At 36.3% G+C, this 15,478-nt stretch overlaps 4 long non-coding RNA genes across 27 annotated transcripts; 2 read left to right on the top strand and 2 right to left on the bottom strand.

The window, feature by feature from the left end:
* Positions 1 to 2,512: 2,512 nt before the first annotated feature.
* LOC124194206 lies at positions 2,513 to 6,678 on the top strand. 12 transcript variants are annotated; one of them, XR_006874665.1, is made up of 13 exons: positions 2,526 to 2,655; positions 2,783 to 2,888; positions 3,302 to 3,510; positions 3,574 to 3,742; positions 3,861 to 3,999; positions 4,409 to 4,492; positions 4,596 to 4,757; positions 4,833 to 4,948; positions 5,035 to 5,169; positions 5,329 to 5,392; positions 5,469 to 5,590; positions 5,928 to 6,025; positions 6,236 to 6,678. It is a non-coding gene; the product is annotated as an uncharacterized LOC124194206 (long non-coding RNA). The 12 variants fall into 12 exon arrangements; XR_006874670.1 differs by having other exon boundaries at positions 4,833 to 4,915; positions 6,236 to 6,662; XR_006874673.1 differs by lacking the exon at positions 4,833 to 4,948 and adding an exon at positions 4,078 to 4,174 and having other exon boundaries at positions 6,236 to 6,662.
* Positions 6,679 to 6,849: 171 nt separating this feature from the next.
* LOC124194205 lies at positions 6,850 to 8,921 on the bottom strand. Of its 2 annotated transcripts, none has more exons than XR_006874662.1 (5): positions 8,814 to 8,921; positions 7,766 to 7,863; positions 7,596 to 7,704; positions 7,318 to 7,447; positions 6,850 to 7,246 (listed from the first exon to the last, which is right to left on the bottom strand). It is a non-coding gene; the product is annotated as an uncharacterized LOC124194205 (long non-coding RNA). The 2 variants fall into 2 exon arrangements; XR_006874661.1 differs by lacking the exon at positions 8,814 to 8,921 and adding an exon at positions 7,957 to 8,113.
* LOC124194204 lies at positions 8,922 to 10,300 on the top strand. Of its 2 annotated transcripts, none has more exons than XR_006874660.1 (4): positions 8,922 to 9,052; positions 9,345 to 9,493; positions 9,642 to 9,771; positions 9,843 to 10,300. It is a non-coding gene; the product is annotated as an uncharacterized LOC124194204 (long non-coding RNA). The 2 variants fall into 2 exon arrangements; XR_006874659.1 differs by having other exon boundaries at positions 8,928 to 9,057.
* A 120-nt stretch (positions 10,301 to 10,420) lies between these two features.
* LOC124194203 lies at positions 10,421 to 14,573 on the bottom strand. Of its 11 annotated transcripts, none has more exons than XR_006874652.1 (13): positions 14,439 to 14,573; positions 14,200 to 14,311; positions 13,578 to 13,786; positions 13,346 to 13,514; positions 13,089 to 13,227; positions 12,596 to 12,679; positions 12,332 to 12,493; positions 12,174 to 12,256; positions 11,919 to 12,053; positions 11,696 to 11,759; positions 11,498 to 11,619; positions 11,071 to 11,168; positions 10,421 to 10,860 (listed from the first exon to the last, which is right to left on the bottom strand). It is a non-coding gene; the product is annotated as an uncharacterized LOC124194203 (long non-coding RNA). The 11 variants fall into 11 exon arrangements; XR_006874653.1 differs by having other exon boundaries at positions 10,424 to 10,860; positions 12,141 to 12,256; XR_006874655.1 differs by lacking the exon at positions 12,174 to 12,256 and adding an exon at positions 14,073 to 14,138 and having other exon boundaries at positions 10,433 to 10,860.
* Between the last annotated feature and the right edge of the window lie 905 nt (positions 14,574 to 15,478).

Raw genomic sequence — 15,478 nt, 5'->3', positions numbered from 1 at the left:
AAAACACACACACACACACACACACACAAATCCCATAACATATAGAAAAACAAACTGAGTACTATCAAGAGAGAGAAAAAGTCTGAGAAAAATGTGGAAGAGCTTTTTGTTGGTGTTGATGTGATGTTGACAAAAAGAGCCGGCCAGACGGTAACAAAAGATACAACACACGCTTGGCAACGCGTATATATATATATGTATGTATGTATGTACTGACACTCTCACTGGCAGGCGGTTATATGTCCAGTTTGGGATTATTTTATCTCGTTGCAATTGTTTTTTGGGGTTTGTGTTTATATTCTTTTTGACCCCGACTACGATGACACACACAAACCACCCTCTCCCAACACACACACGCACACGTATAAAACTAAATTTGGACGAAAAATAAAAAAATTGATGCTATTCTCTGTTGGATGGTTAAAATGAAGATACAGAACCATATTGTCGGCGATGTAATAAATTGCTCACCATGCCATCGTTATGATCCATCATTTTCTTGGGTTACATTTTTCTTATTCTTCCGCCGGCTGCGTTGATGTGCGGCTCCTGGGCGGGGTATGAGTTGGTCATTGCACGAGACCTGAAAGTGTTGTGTTCAATTTTTCTTCAGCGACGCCTTATAGCGGGGGGGGGGAAATGCGTGGGCGGCGTCCAATGGTCTTGTGACGCCCGGTGGCCAGCAGGTCGGCGACGTTCAAAACGGATCATCAAAAGCTGCAGCGATTTTTCAATCGTGTTTTTTGGCAAGCCGGAGGTAAAGAAGGAGGTGCCACATACACCAGCCTGAATGTAAACGAAGAAAAAGGAAAATTTAAAAATAGCAGATGCGCACTTCCGCCAAATGTGAATGTCGAATGGGTTATTGGAAGGATGGAAGCCTCCGCATCAGCGTACACTGGCTTTTATAATATTTACTCTATATACTCTGGTGTTGTTTGTTGTTAGGACGCGAAATTCTTCCCCAACCAAAACAACTCTAGAGTGCAAATAGCGCAGCTTCAATCCTTCATCATTTGGCGTGAATGGGGTGTGGTCAGGTTCGTTCAGCCGATCCCAACGCGGAAACGTCAACTTGGGAAAAAGGGGGAAAAAATTCATGGTAGATGATGATTTACACAGCCGCATGATGGATGCCCAAACACCTCCCCTATTTCAGTCGAGCTCCTCAATCCTGGCCGCGCCTCCATTTTTGTTTTCTTTCTTATTTTCCCCGTTTCATTTTTATTTGATTTGATTTTTTTATTTATTATTTTCAAGGTTCCCTTTATTCTCTCGCCGATCACAATGGCGGCGACATCAGCAGCGCCTTCATTCTCTCGCTTTTGAAAAACGAGAGAACCTTTTGCTGCGCTCAGGCTACACGTAATTGCACATCATAAATCTATTCTTTTCCTTGTGCAGCCCGTCCATTTTTCTTCTTCGTCTTCTTTGGCTCAATTTACTTTCTTTCAATTTTTCGGCTGCTGCGCCGTTCTCCGGTTTGGAATCGCCCAGGATTCGTCGTCATTGCCCGTATAATAGCGACGGTAACTGGGCACTATATAGTACATATATATAAGGTTGAAAGGATACAAAGATGATGGGAATCGATTCCGTCGGATGATCCGGCCAGAGACGCGCACGTCCTCCCTCCCGCCGTTGTCTACGTAAAGTATAATATTTATATTTTATAAGACAGCAGCACAGCCACTGCGCTGAAGGAGCAATGGCTGGATGGGAAGTGTTCCAAGTTTTATAAGCTGTCTATATTCCTATTCTTCCCTCGTTTTCCCCTTCAAAACAGGGGCTGGAAAAAAAAAGGGAAAAATAAAATCAACTATAACAAATACATTCACGGAGGAGAGAGAGAGTTAGAAAAGGGGCCGTTCGTTGCTCTGTATGTATAGGCCTAATGCACAGGAAATCTTTCTATATAATGCGCCTCGGTTATTTTGCGGTATAAGGCCTCCATCATCATCAGTTATGTAACAGATTCTCCGTATACGCTGGTAATCCTGGGAAATGTACGTGAATCGACGATGCCGTAATCACATTGTTCTTCGTTACATACCGTATATGATGGTTCAACCAGCCTTGGTAGAGTATATAAATGCCTAGCGTGCACACCGAGACGTGATTTTTAAACTAATGTGTATACTTCAATAATTTATTTATTTATTTAAGTAAGTAATTCACTTGCTAAATTACCAGCAATCAGATCTTTCTGAGGGTTGCTGACAGTAGAACGCAGTAGAACTCCAAAGACAGAAGAACTCCACCGACAATAGAACCCCAATATTTTTTAAAATAATTTTTTTAAAATGTCTTTGTATGCGACAGTAGAACTCCAATAATTTTTAATTATTTCATGTCCGATAATATCAGAAATATAATAATAAGAACTCCGAACCGAAATTATTGGAATTCTATTGTCGCGTAGTTCTTCCTTCGTTAGGTCACTAGGTGGCTAAATATTTCAGTGTGTTTAGGGATTTAGTCCTAGTGTGTTGGTAATTTGAGAGGGAAGTAAGGGGGGGGGGGGGATCAGCAGACGAACTTCCAGTTCCATTCGACATTTCTTTTTCTTCGAGACGCTGTCCGAAAAGGTTACCTCAGCCATTGGCTCATGGCGGGGCACTTTCTTAAGTTCTTTCCTGACGTTTTTCGTCAATGGTAATTCCTGTTTTATTCTTTAAGGTTGTTGAATTTCAATTTTGTGTGTGCCGTCTGGTTAATTTACGGGTTAAATGTTAAATACTTTGTTTCTTAATTGAGTTTTACTTTCCCATGCCTGGTTAAGTCTGAGCTTGTTCATTGCATTACGTGCACGTGACCGCTGACTTGTGTGAGTCCGCTATTTGCAAGACAATTGAGGTGAAAAGATGAAACTTGAAAAGGAAATACTGGTAAGCTTAATTGAGAAGTCATTCAAGTAGCATTATTAGCATTTTTCTCTTGATCTCAAAGATTAGTGACATCTTATTTCGGGCTTCCATGTAATTTGAGACAGCTTTTGTGAATAGTATTTTGTTGGTATGTAATGAATCCCAACAGACAGGGTTAGAATTTTCCTTAAAATTTGAGTCTAGTATGTATCCGTGCTACATGTTCTTGTTCTTTGCTTAGAATTAACTTGGGCTGTTCATTTAACTCTTGATGTAGATACGACAAGTATGTTCTGCTTCTAAATAAGACAACTTGTGAAAAAAAGTCAGATTGTGAAGAGATGAAAAAACTTTTTATCTAGCAGGACATTCCTTTGTTTTTCTTTTAATATTTGAAAATGTCATTGGTTTATCAATTTCTTTTTGTTTTGTAGGGTTTCTTGTTCAGTTTGAGCTGTTAATGGTGTTGTGTGGTGTGCAGTGGTTTTGCAGTTATTCAGTCGAGAGATGGCCTGAAATGGGTGATCAACTGCTGAGACTTCCCTCACTTCATGATCTTTTTCTATGGAGACGCTGTCCTAGAAGGTTTAGCTTGGCCGTTGCAGGCAACTTCTCTTTCTTGACATTATTAGTCTTCAAAATGGTAATTACTGCCTTTATTCCTTAAGGTTATTAAATTTAAATATTTTGTGTTTTTAACTTATAGGGATCATGGCTTTTAACTTGTACTTGCATGGTTAATTACTCATGGTTAAATTTCTAATAGTTCTTTAATCTAGTGGTTTAATTTCTACGGTCATGTCATGAGGTCTGCCGTACATTTTCTCCAAAATGTCGTCTCTTGGTTCATGTTGCACGTTTCGTCACATTCAGAAGTACTTAAGAATAGTAGAAGCAATAACAATGATCAACTTTAAAATCTGAAGACTTTGTTTCAAAATTAGAATTTCATGACTTTGTTTCTGAAGTTAATTGAGTTTTTATTTTTTTTAGTAACAGCCTAGTGAAATCCAAGCTTTTCATTGCGTTACGTGTACGCGATCGCTGCCGTTTAATGAAGTTTCTCTAAGAGGGTCTCTACCACATTGCAAGAACATTGTGATGGAAATATGAAATCTGAAATAATAATAATGTAAGTAATCAAGTGTTAGCATTGTTGCTTAAATTATTTTCTACATTTGTGTGCTACCTATGCTTGTATTTTGTTTAGAATTAACTGACTTTAAACATTAAGTTCTTGATTCAAATGACATGGCAACTGCATCCTGCTAATGAAGAAGACGGCTTTTATGAAAAGATCTTATATGGTAGAGATTTGTCACTTTTTTTTTACTGAACAGAAATTAAAATTCACTTCATTCTTAATAAGCTTAAATGAAATTGTCATGATGTGATGATTGAACCTTTTCTGTATATTTCCCTCTAGTTAAACAATGATAATCTCAAGTGTATAATTGCTTAACTATTGGATACTTGAACCATTTATTTTACAATTGTAAGAAAGTTAAACTTGCATTTCTTGTTTTACTTTGAAAATTTAGTTTTCCACGTTCAGTTTGATGTTCGAGCTTTTTGTTGTGGCGGTTACGTGCGCAGTGATTTTCCAGGAGAGATGTGTTAAAAAGGTGCTTGTGCAGACTTGCATGCAATGATAAATGAATTATTTTTAATTGATGGTAAAGATAATTGTGTTTTTTTTTTTTTTTTTTTTTTTTTTTTGTGGAGTAGTTCTGTTGGCTTTAGAGTTTTCCAGGGACAAAGCACCTGTTGTTGGCAACATGGCAATCATATGCCACTGAGCCTGACTTAATGTTCTCTGAACACTGTCAGTTACATTGTTCGTTACCAATGCGGAACTCCAACATTCTTCTTCACAAATATCTCATAAAGGTAATTTAGTTTTTAGTTCATTAAGGTTTCTGAATGTAGAAATGATTAACAGATGCCTTTGTTTAAATGCTGAAGATTAAGAAGAACAGTGTTAGAATACATTGTTAATCTGTCATGCCTGTGATACATTTCTGTCCTTGTCACAGAGTCTTATCCCAGTAAGTGTTTTTGTCTCTGTTTGGGGTTGTTAGGTAATAGGAATTATGTAGAAAATTGAATTCTGTTACATGGTACCTTGTTCTTGGATAGGAATTAAGTTTTTTTTTTTTTCATGTAGGATTAGTGGCTTGGTGAGGTTGAGCTTTTTCATGGCAGTTGACATGGACTTGTTGCAGCGAGCTGGTGAAGGGTGTGGTGAGCTGTTGCGTGACGACCATGGGCTGGTGCGGGGAAGTGCTGCACGTTGTCTGCGGTATTGGTTTGAATTATTTTCATTGCCTTAACTACCAAGTGTTTGAATCTTTCATTTTATGTGTTGGCTGAAGTTTAACTTGCAATTTTTGTTTTGCTTTGGAATTTTTTTCACGTTACAAAGTGTCGTCTGTTCATTGATGTTTTTTTTTCTCTATAGGCTTCCATCGTCAGATGTATGAGCTAATTATGTTGTTGCTCTTTGGTATGCAGTTCATGTTCAGGTAAGAGATTTCTTTATCTCATCTATTGAAGAATTTGAGAAAATGGCAAAGTCTAAGCTTCATTGCTGTCATATAGTTGGTTTTGTTGCAGCCAGCTGGTGAAAGGGAGTCCAAGTCGAGTTCAGCTGCAGCTTTTGAAGCAGTTAACAATGCTCGTGTTATTCCGAAATGTAACATCAATGAAGACATCTTGAAATGGTAATTTGATTGTGATATTGGGTTGTAACAGGGGAAGTTTCATTAAGTCTGATTAAAAGATTATAGTGGGTTTAGAGTTTTACTGAAAAGATGCTTGCTCAACTAGATTTACCTGAATTGTAATCTTTTTGATTTAACTAGAACATATATTCCCTTTTCCAAAACTTCTCATGCAACTTTTTCTTGTGATTTTAAACATTTGTTGCTGCTCGGATTTAATTTTTAATTGAAACTTGACATGACTTTTCTTTCATTTCTTCCATTACATGTTTTTTTTTGTCTATTTCAGCTGGTTCAGGTCTAAATGTTAATTAATGATTACTCTATTTCTCAACAGGTCTTGGTGATGATGCAATCATCCATCTTCTGCATGGATTTTGTGTTATCAAGAAGCGGAGAAGTAAGACTTGAAGCAAAGCTGCAAGAAAAGAAATGGTAATTTGCCCGAGATATTATTTGTGATTTGGGAATTGTAGTTTTTTATTGGAATGTTGTGTTCTGTCAAAAGAACTTCAAACTGACACAGAAAATTAATGATGGTTGTTTTATAAGCAGAGCAGACCCTTGTCTATTTTACTAAGAAAACGTTAAAAGATAAATTCATCGTTTTCCTATCTAATATAATATCCCTGTTTTTTCTCATAGGTATTGACGTTAATGTGCAGTGGTTTTGCAGTCCGACTCCTTTTCAAGCTGTTGCTTTCCTGAATTTTGCCGGAGTCTTTGAAGTAGCTGATCCTGTCATCCTGAAGTTATGATGCCGGGGTTATCCTGGAGTAGCTGTTGTTGGTGTCTTAAGTTACTGTGGCAGTTCATTTCGGGTTGATAAAAATATTAATATCCATGTAGTATGTGATGTAGTAACCTTAATATGCTATTTTGTTATCCATTGTGGCATGTTGTGAACTGATATTGGTCTACACAGCATTTGTGCTTCCTGATATTTCCCTCACCCATATATATCTAATAATTCTTAAATAATGGGATGTTAAAGTGAACTTTAAGTTTTTCCTTTTGCGTAGGAAATTAATAGTTCATTTAGTTTTCACTTGAAATGACGAAATAATAAAAAATGATTCAACCAATTTTATAGTACTAAATAATTTACTAAATTAATCAAATAAAAATATATAAATTAAAAGAAATAATCTAAATTTAATTCGATTAAATTAATTAAATAACATTTAATTTAAATGAATTAAGTTAATGTAATTAAACTTTATTTAATCAAGTTAATTCATTTAACTACAATTTTAGGCCAAAATGCATGAAATTTAATAAACAAAGCGTCCGGTACAAGACAAATGTTGTTCTGTGCAAATTTTAAAGCTATTTATACCCAAATAATACAAACCTAACAAACTCCTTTTTGTCTCATTTGGGTGATAAGCAGCTTTTGAAACTCGCACATACGGTCAATCAAGACAGGGGGAGATACTGCCTTAATTGACTGCAGCCAGAGACAACGGTTAAGACATGGCCAATGGTTAAGAGAAACCAGAAAAAGAGCGAAGAGTTGAGGAACAGTTATTACGAGAGCGATTAACCATAGTAGGCTTCCGGCTTAGACATCAAACAACTATCAGTCTTGAATTACAGCTTTCTCTTATCAGTTTTCACCAATGAATGAAGTCCACGACAAGCGAAGGAGTTACCCTGTTGGCAGAATGAACATTTATTAGGATGACAATCATTTTAAATTAGATTTTAGCGACAGAAAGCAATACCTCAAATCAAGAGGGCCTGTTTCAGGAAGTAAAAAGGGATATTCAAGGGAAGCAGCCAATGGGTTACCAAACAAAGGACCTTGTTGACTGTATAGGCATTGTCCATTTTCTTCAAAGGACATGACTCGACCTGTAAATAAAAAATATACTTAAGTCACACTCTTGTTTATAATTTGTGTCATCAATGTGCTATTAGATAGACGTCAGTACAGAACAAAACTTTAAATACATATTAGACTGCAACAAAGAAAGTTCAGTGACATGAAAAATAAACTTACACACAACCCCACCAATAATCAGTTATCCAAGGTTCTCTAGAAGATGGAATGAGAGATATGCTGGGGTTGGTGCAAGTCTAATAGAATCAGTCGATAATTATGATGAATCCTAATAAAAAATGAGACAATATATATTTCAGCAATACTTGATAGCTAGTGTTGGTTGTTACCTCTGTCATTTGGATGACACATTCAGTAGGATCCCAGGATTTACAACACATGAACACAGTAGTTGACAGTAGGCTGCATTCCCCTTTCACATTTTCTCCTGGAAATGAATGAGAAATATTAAGGTTATTAAACACATCTATGGAAAAGAACACATGCCCAACAAATTGCACACAAAATATATCCAATTTACCAACGAATTTATTGGTAATTTTTGAAGTAGCTGAACTGTTGACAACGAGCCGCCATAAGCACATATCAACACAACATTCTTTCACGCCATCTATTTGACACGTCCAAAACCCACTATCTAAAGGACCGGCCTTAGATAGTAAAATAAGTCATCAAAAGTAATCAAAAAGACCATTTCTGTTTACTAAACCTGGCATGGAGTCTTAAGAATTGTACAGAGAATAAAGCTCACTTGCTAGTTTTATGCAAATTTTCCGGAAGTATACCGGAAGTAGACGATAGCGCCTCAACCATCGGGCTGCCGACAAAATAAACCAGATATTCGTGATCTCCATGAAATTTGGGGTCGATTAGATGTGATCTAAACGAAATCCAGATTTTGGCCAAAATCGAGAATTTTCCTGAACTATAGTTCAGGAAAATTTTTAAAACCGGAAGTACGAAAACGTACAAAAAAAAACATGAACTTTACCACAAATTTGACGAGGATCACGAATATGTGGTTATTTTGGACGTCGAATGAATATTTACTGAACTACTGACTGAAAAGTAGAAAACCGGAAGTAGAAAAAAAAACACATTATTAAAAATCTAACAAGTGAGCTTTGTTGCTCAAACAGAAACTGACAGTTATCACCCAAAATTTTTTAAAAGTAGCATTTAGAAATTTCTTCAGAGATGTGCAAAGTAAGCGTATTTAAACTGATTCTAACAGGTAAAAAATGATCATAGGCTATGCCGTCTAGCGTCAGAAAGAATAAACGTTTAAATGCAACATGAAAACAATGTCCGCTCTAGCTCGTTGACACTCAATTAAGAAATTTACAAACAAAGGTAACAAATAACTTTCATACTCACGTAATATTCTCCCTGCCAAATTTCACCAAGAAGCCACCACGCAGCATCACACATGACACATCACAAGTTCAGACGAAATCCCCAAGGTGTTAATGGACGCCAGTCCAACTTTTACAACACTGAGGAGAAGGCATTCAAGACAGATATCAGTTCATGTTGTCTGCAAGTGATTCCAGACGTTTCAGCACCTGGGCAACAGTGCTGGACAGTGGATTGCTGAAAGGAAAAACACCCAGTTGGTAAGGTAAACCTGCCCGTTATTCAGAATGTGTTTCTATTCATTGTGGACACTACTAGGCTACGTACTACAAGGCAAGAGCAAACATTAAGTCAATCACAAATGATGGTGAAGATGAAAAATCTGTTCCACACTACCCTGTCTCACGGCAACAGCATGTTCCTGGCTCATTCGATCCTCACTTTAGGGACTTGGAATCTAATTAAATTAATGTTCACCTGTATCACCCCTTTAGCTTTATTCTTGTAATTCTGCACTTTGCCTTACCTGTGATAAATCTTTTTTTTCTTCAGGTTTTCGATAGCCATTGATAATTGGAGAGCAGCATTGGAATGTGACAGTTTGTCTATTAGACTTGCTAGATTACCAACCCCAGCATGGACCAATCTCTCATTCCATCTTCTAGAGAACCTTGGATAACTGATTATTGGTGGGGTTGTGTGTAAGTTTATTGTTCATGTCACTGAACTTTCTTTGTTGCAGTCTAATATGTATTTAAAGTTTTGTTCTGTACTGACGTCTATCTAATAGCACATTGATGACACAAATTATAAACAAGAGTGTGACTTAAGTATATTTTTTATTTACAGGTCGAGTCATGTCCTTTGAAGAAAATGGACAATGCCTATACAGTCAACAAGGTCCTTTGTTTGGTAACCCATTGGCTGCTTCCCTTGAATATCCCTTTTTACTTCCTGAAACAGGCCCTCTTGATTTGAGGTATTGCTTTCTGTCGCTAAAATCTAATTTAAAATGATTGTCATCCTAATAAATGTTCATTCTGCCAACAGGGTAACTCCTTCGCTTGTCGTGGACTTCATTCATTGGTGAAAACTGATAAGAGAAAGCTGTAATTCAAGACTGATAGTTGTTTGATGTCTAAGCCGGAAGCCTACCATGGTTAATCGCTCTCGTAATAACTGTTCCTCAACTCTTCGCTCTTTTTCTGGTTTCTCTTAACCATTGGCCATGTCTTAACCGTTGTCTCTGGCTGCAGTCAATTAAGGCAGTATCTCCCCCTGTCTTGATTGACCGTATGTGCGAGTTTCAAAAGCTGCTTATCACCCAAATGAGACAAAAAGGAGTTTGTTAGGTTTGTTTTATTTGGGTATAAATAGCTTTAAAATTTGCACAGAACAACATTTGTCTTGTACCGGACGCTTTGTTTATTAAATTTCATGCATTTTGGCCTAAAATTGTAGTTAAATGAATTAACTTGATTAAATAAAGTTTAATTATATTAACTTAATTTATTTAAATTAAATGTTATTTAATATATTTAATTGATTAAATCAAATTAAATTTTTTTTTTTTTTTAATTTATATATTTTTTCTTGATTAATTTAGTAAATTATTTAGTTTTATAAAATTGGTTTTATCATTTTTTATTATTTCGTCATTTCAAGTGAAAACTAAATGAACTATTAATTTCCTACGCAAAAGGAAAAACTTAAAGTTCACTTTAACATCCCATTATTTAAGAATTATTAGATATATATGGGTGAGGGAAATATCAGGAAGCACAAATGCTGTGTAGACCAATATCAGTTCACAACATGCCACAATGGATAACAAAATAGCATATTAAGGTTACTACATCACATACTACATGGATATTAATATTTTTATCAACCCGAAATGAACTGCCACAGTAACTTAAGACACCAACAACAGCTACTCCAGGATAACCCCGGCATCATAACTTCAGGATGACAGGATCAGCTACTTCAAAGACTCCGGCAAAATTCAGGAAAGCAACAGCTTGAAAAGGAGTCGGACTGCAAAACCACTGCACATTAACGTCAATACCTATGAGAAAAAACAGGGATATTATATTAGATAGGAAAACGATGAATTTATCTTTTAACGTTTTCTTAGTAAAATAGACAAGGGTCTGCTCTGCTTATAAAACAACCATCATTAATTTTCTGTGTCAGTTTGAAGTTCTTTTGACAGAACACAACATTCCAATAAAAAACTACAATTCCCAAATCACAAATAATATCTCGGGCAAATTACCATTTCTTTTCTTGCAGCTTTGCTTCAAGTCTTACTTCTCCGCTTCTTGATAACACAAAATCCATGCAGAAGATGGATGATTGCATCATCACCAAGACCTGTTGAGAAATAGAGTAATCATTAATTAACATTTAGACCTGAACCAGCTGAAATAGACAAAAAAAAACATGTAATGGAAGAAATGAAAGAAAAGTCATGTCAAGTTTCAATTAAAAATTAAATCCGAGCAGCAACAAAATCACAAGAAAAAGTTGCATGAGAAGTTTTGGAAAAGGGAATATATGTTCTAGTTAAATCAAAAAGATTACAATTCAGGTAAATCTAGTTGAGCAAGCATCTTTTCAGTAAAACTCTAAACCCACTATAATCTTTTAATCAGACTTAATGAAACTTCCCCTGTTACAACCCAATATCACAATCAAATTACCATTTCAAGATGTCTTCATTGATGTTACATTTCGGAATAACACGAGCATTGTTAACTGCTTCAAAAGCTGCAGCTGAACTCGACTTGGACTCCCTTTCACCAGCTGGCTGCAACAAAACCAACTATATGACAGCAATGAAGCTTAGACTTTGCCATTTTCTCAAATTCTTCAATAGATGAGATAAAGAAATCTCTTACCTGAACATGAACTGCATACCAAAGAGCAACAACATAATTAGCTCATACATCTGACGATGGAAGCCTATAGAGAAAAAAAAACATCAATGAACAGACGACACTTTGTAACGTGAAAAAAATTCCAAAGCAAAACAAAAATTGCAAGTTAAACTTCAGCCAACACATAAAATGAAAGATTCAAACACTTGGTAGTTAAGGCAATAAAAATAATTCAAACCAATACCGCAGACAACGTGCAGCACTTCCCCGCACCAGCCCATGGTCGTCACGCAACAGCTCACCACACCCTTCACCAGCTCGCTGCAACAAGTCCATGTCAACTGCCATGAAAAAGCTCAACCTCACCAAGCCACTAATCCTACATGAAAAAAAAAAAAAACTTAATTCCTATCCAAGAACAAGGTACCATGTAACAGAATTCAATTTTCTACATAATTCCTATTACCTAACAACCCCAAACAGAGACAAAAACACTTACTGGGATAAGACTCTGTGACAAGGACAGAAATGTATCACAGGCATGACAGATTAACAATGTATTCTAACACTGTTCTTCTTAATCTTCAGCATTTAAACAAAGGCATCTGTTAATCATTTCTACATTCAGAAACCTTAATGAACTAAAAACTAAATTACCTTTATGAGATATTTGTGAAGAAGAATGTTGGAGTTCCGCATTGGTAACGAACAATGTAACTGACAGTGTTCAGAGAACATTAAGTCAGGCTCAGTGGCATATGATTGCCATGTTGCCAACAACAGGTGCTTTGTCCCTGGAAAACTCTAAAGCCAACAGAACTACTCCACAAAAAAAAAAAAAAAAAAAAAAAAAAACACAATTATCTTTACCATCAATTAAAAATAATTCATTTATCATTGCATGCAAGTCTGCACAAGCACCTTTTTAACACATCTCTCCTGGAAAATCACTGCGCACGTAACCGCCACAACAAAAAGCTCGAACATCAAACTGAACGTGGAAAACTAAATTTTCAAAGTAAAACAAGAAATGCAAGTTTAACTTTCTTACAATTGTAAAATAAATGGTTCAAGTATCCAATAGTTAAGCAATTATACACTTGAGATTATCATTGTTTAACTAGAGGGAAATATACAGAAAAGGTTCAATCATCACATCATGACAATTTCATTTAAGCTTATTAAGAATGAAGTGAATTTTAATTTCTGTTCAGTAAAAAAAAAGTGACAAATCTCTACCATATAAGATCTTTTCATAAAAGCCGTCTTCTTCATTAGCAGGATGCAGTTGCCATGTCATTTGAATCAAGAACTTAATGTTTAAAGTCAGTTAATTCTAAACAAAATACAAGCATAGGTAGCACACAAATGTAGAAAATAATTTAAGCAACAATGCTAACACTTGATTACTTACATTATTATTATTTCAGATTTCATATTTCCATCACAATGTTCTTGCAATGTGGTAGAGACCCTCTTAGAGAAACTTCATTAAACGGCAGCGATCGCGTACACGTAACGCAATGAAAAGCTTGGATTTCACTAGGCTGTTACTAAAAAAAATAAAAACTCAATTAACTTCAGAAACAAAGTCATGAAATTCTAATTTTGAAACAAAGTCTTCAGATTTTAAAGTTGATCATTGTTATTGCTTCTACTATTCTTAAGTACTTCTGAATGTGACGAAACGTGCAACATGAACCAAGAGACGACATTTTGGAGAAAATGTACGGCAGACCTCATGACATGACCGTAGAAATTAAACCACTAGATTAAAGAACTATTAGAAATTTAACCATGAGTAATTAACCATGCAAGTACAAGTTAAAAGCCATGATCCCTATAAGTTAAAAACACAAAATATTTAAATTTAATAACCTTAAGGAATAAAGGCAGTAATTACCATTTTGAAGACTAATAATGTCAAGAAAGAGAAGTTGCCTGCAACGGCCAAGCTAAACCTTCTAGGACAGCGTCTCCATAGAAAAAGATCATGAAGTGAGGGAAGTCTCAGCAGTTGATCACCCATTTCAGGCCATCTCTCGACTGAATAACTGCAAAACCACTGCACACCACACAACACCATTAACAGCTCAAACTGAACAAGAAACCCTACAAAACAAAAAGAAATTGATAAACCAATGACATTTTCAAATATTAAAAGAAAAACAAAGGAATGTCCTGCTAGATAAAAAGTTTTTTCATCTCTTCACAATCTGACTTTTTTTCACAAGTTGTCTTATTTAGAAGCAGAACATACTTGTCGTATCTACATCAAGAGTTAAATGAACAGCCCAAGTTAATTCTAAGCAAAGAACAAGAACATGTAGCACGGATACATACTAGACTCAAATTTTAAGGAAAATTCTAACCCTGTCTGTTGGGATTCATTACATACCAACAAAATACTATTCACAAAAGCTGTCTCAAATTACATGGAAGCCCGAAATAAGATGTCACTAATCTTTGAGATCAAGAGAAAAATGCTAATAATGCTACTTGAATGACTTCTCAATTAAGCTTACCAGTATTTCCTTTTCAAGTTTCCTCTTTTCACCTCAATTGTCTTGCAAATGGCGGACTCTCTTCATGACAAGTCAGCGGTCACGTGCACGTAATGCAATGAACAAGCTCAGACTTAACCAGGCATGGGAAAGTAAAACTCAATTAAGAAACAAAGTATTTAACATTTAACCCGTAAATTAACCAGACGGCACACACAAAATTGAAATTCAACAACCTTAAAGAATAAAACAGGAATTACCATTGACGAAAAACGTCAGGAAAGAACTTAAGAAAGTGCCCCGCCATGAGCCAATGGCTGAGGTAACCTTTTCGGACAGCGTCTCGAAGAAAAAGAAATGTCGAATGGAACTGGAAGTTCGTCTGCTGATCCCCCCCCCCCTTACTTCCCTCTCAAATTACCAACACACTAGGACTAAATCCCTAAACACACTGAAATATTTAGCCACCTAGTGACCTAACGAAGGAAGAACTACGCGACAATAGAATTCCAATAATTTCGGTTCGGAGTTCTTATTATTATATTTCTGATATTATCGGACATGAAATAATTTAAAAAAATTATTGGAGTTCTATTGTCGCGTAGTCGAGTTCTACTGTCGGGCACTGAGGTTCTATTGTCGGATATTTTTAATAATATTTAAAAAAGGAGTTCTTATGTCTTGGAGTTCTACACGATATTTTTCAGCAGCATGTAATCCGACGTAGAATGTAAATCTGGCCGCCATTTGATTCGCAATATTTCGTTCATTAGCCAATTTTTCGTTTGTATTCAGTTCATAATTTTCCCCGACTGTTGCACAAATTTTTTTTTTTAAACTTGATTGAGATAGCCTTCGAAATCGGAAAGCTTGTGATTGTATTGAGCTCTGCCTCGCAGTGTATGTCGCATTGAATGGCGACCGAAATAATTCAGATCCAGCAACTGGTATACTTTCCCATTGACGTTGCCGGGCATTGGGATCGCTTCCAAGTTGTGGGGGAGCAGCAGCTGGGGGACGTCAATACTGGAGCATCAATATGCATGTACACAAGGATCGAGGCGAGCCATGCGAAGGAGATTACGCGCTATATAGCTGCAAAACACGACATCAGTCTCGCTCCACCTGGGCGGTCAATGCGGCAAGGGCGGGTAGATTCAAAGCCACACAGCGTGTGCCGCATTGCCGCCTTTGTGAGAGCCTTAAGCAGCCCATTAAAGCGAACGAGCGATGCCAGATTAAGGTTGCATGTATATATCGGGCGGTATTTGTAATCAGACGAAGAAAAAAAAAGGAACTG

Source organism: Daphnia pulex, chromosome 5 (assembly GCF_021134715.1).
Source record: "Daphnia pulex isolate KAP4 chromosome 5, ASM2113471v1".
Classification (NCBI taxonomy): domain Eukaryota; kingdom Metazoa; phylum Arthropoda; class Branchiopoda; order Diplostraca; family Daphniidae; genus Daphnia; species Daphnia pulex.
The sequence above is the reverse complement of the archived record's forward strand: the minus strand, read 5'-3'. Positions and strand labels throughout refer to the sequence as shown.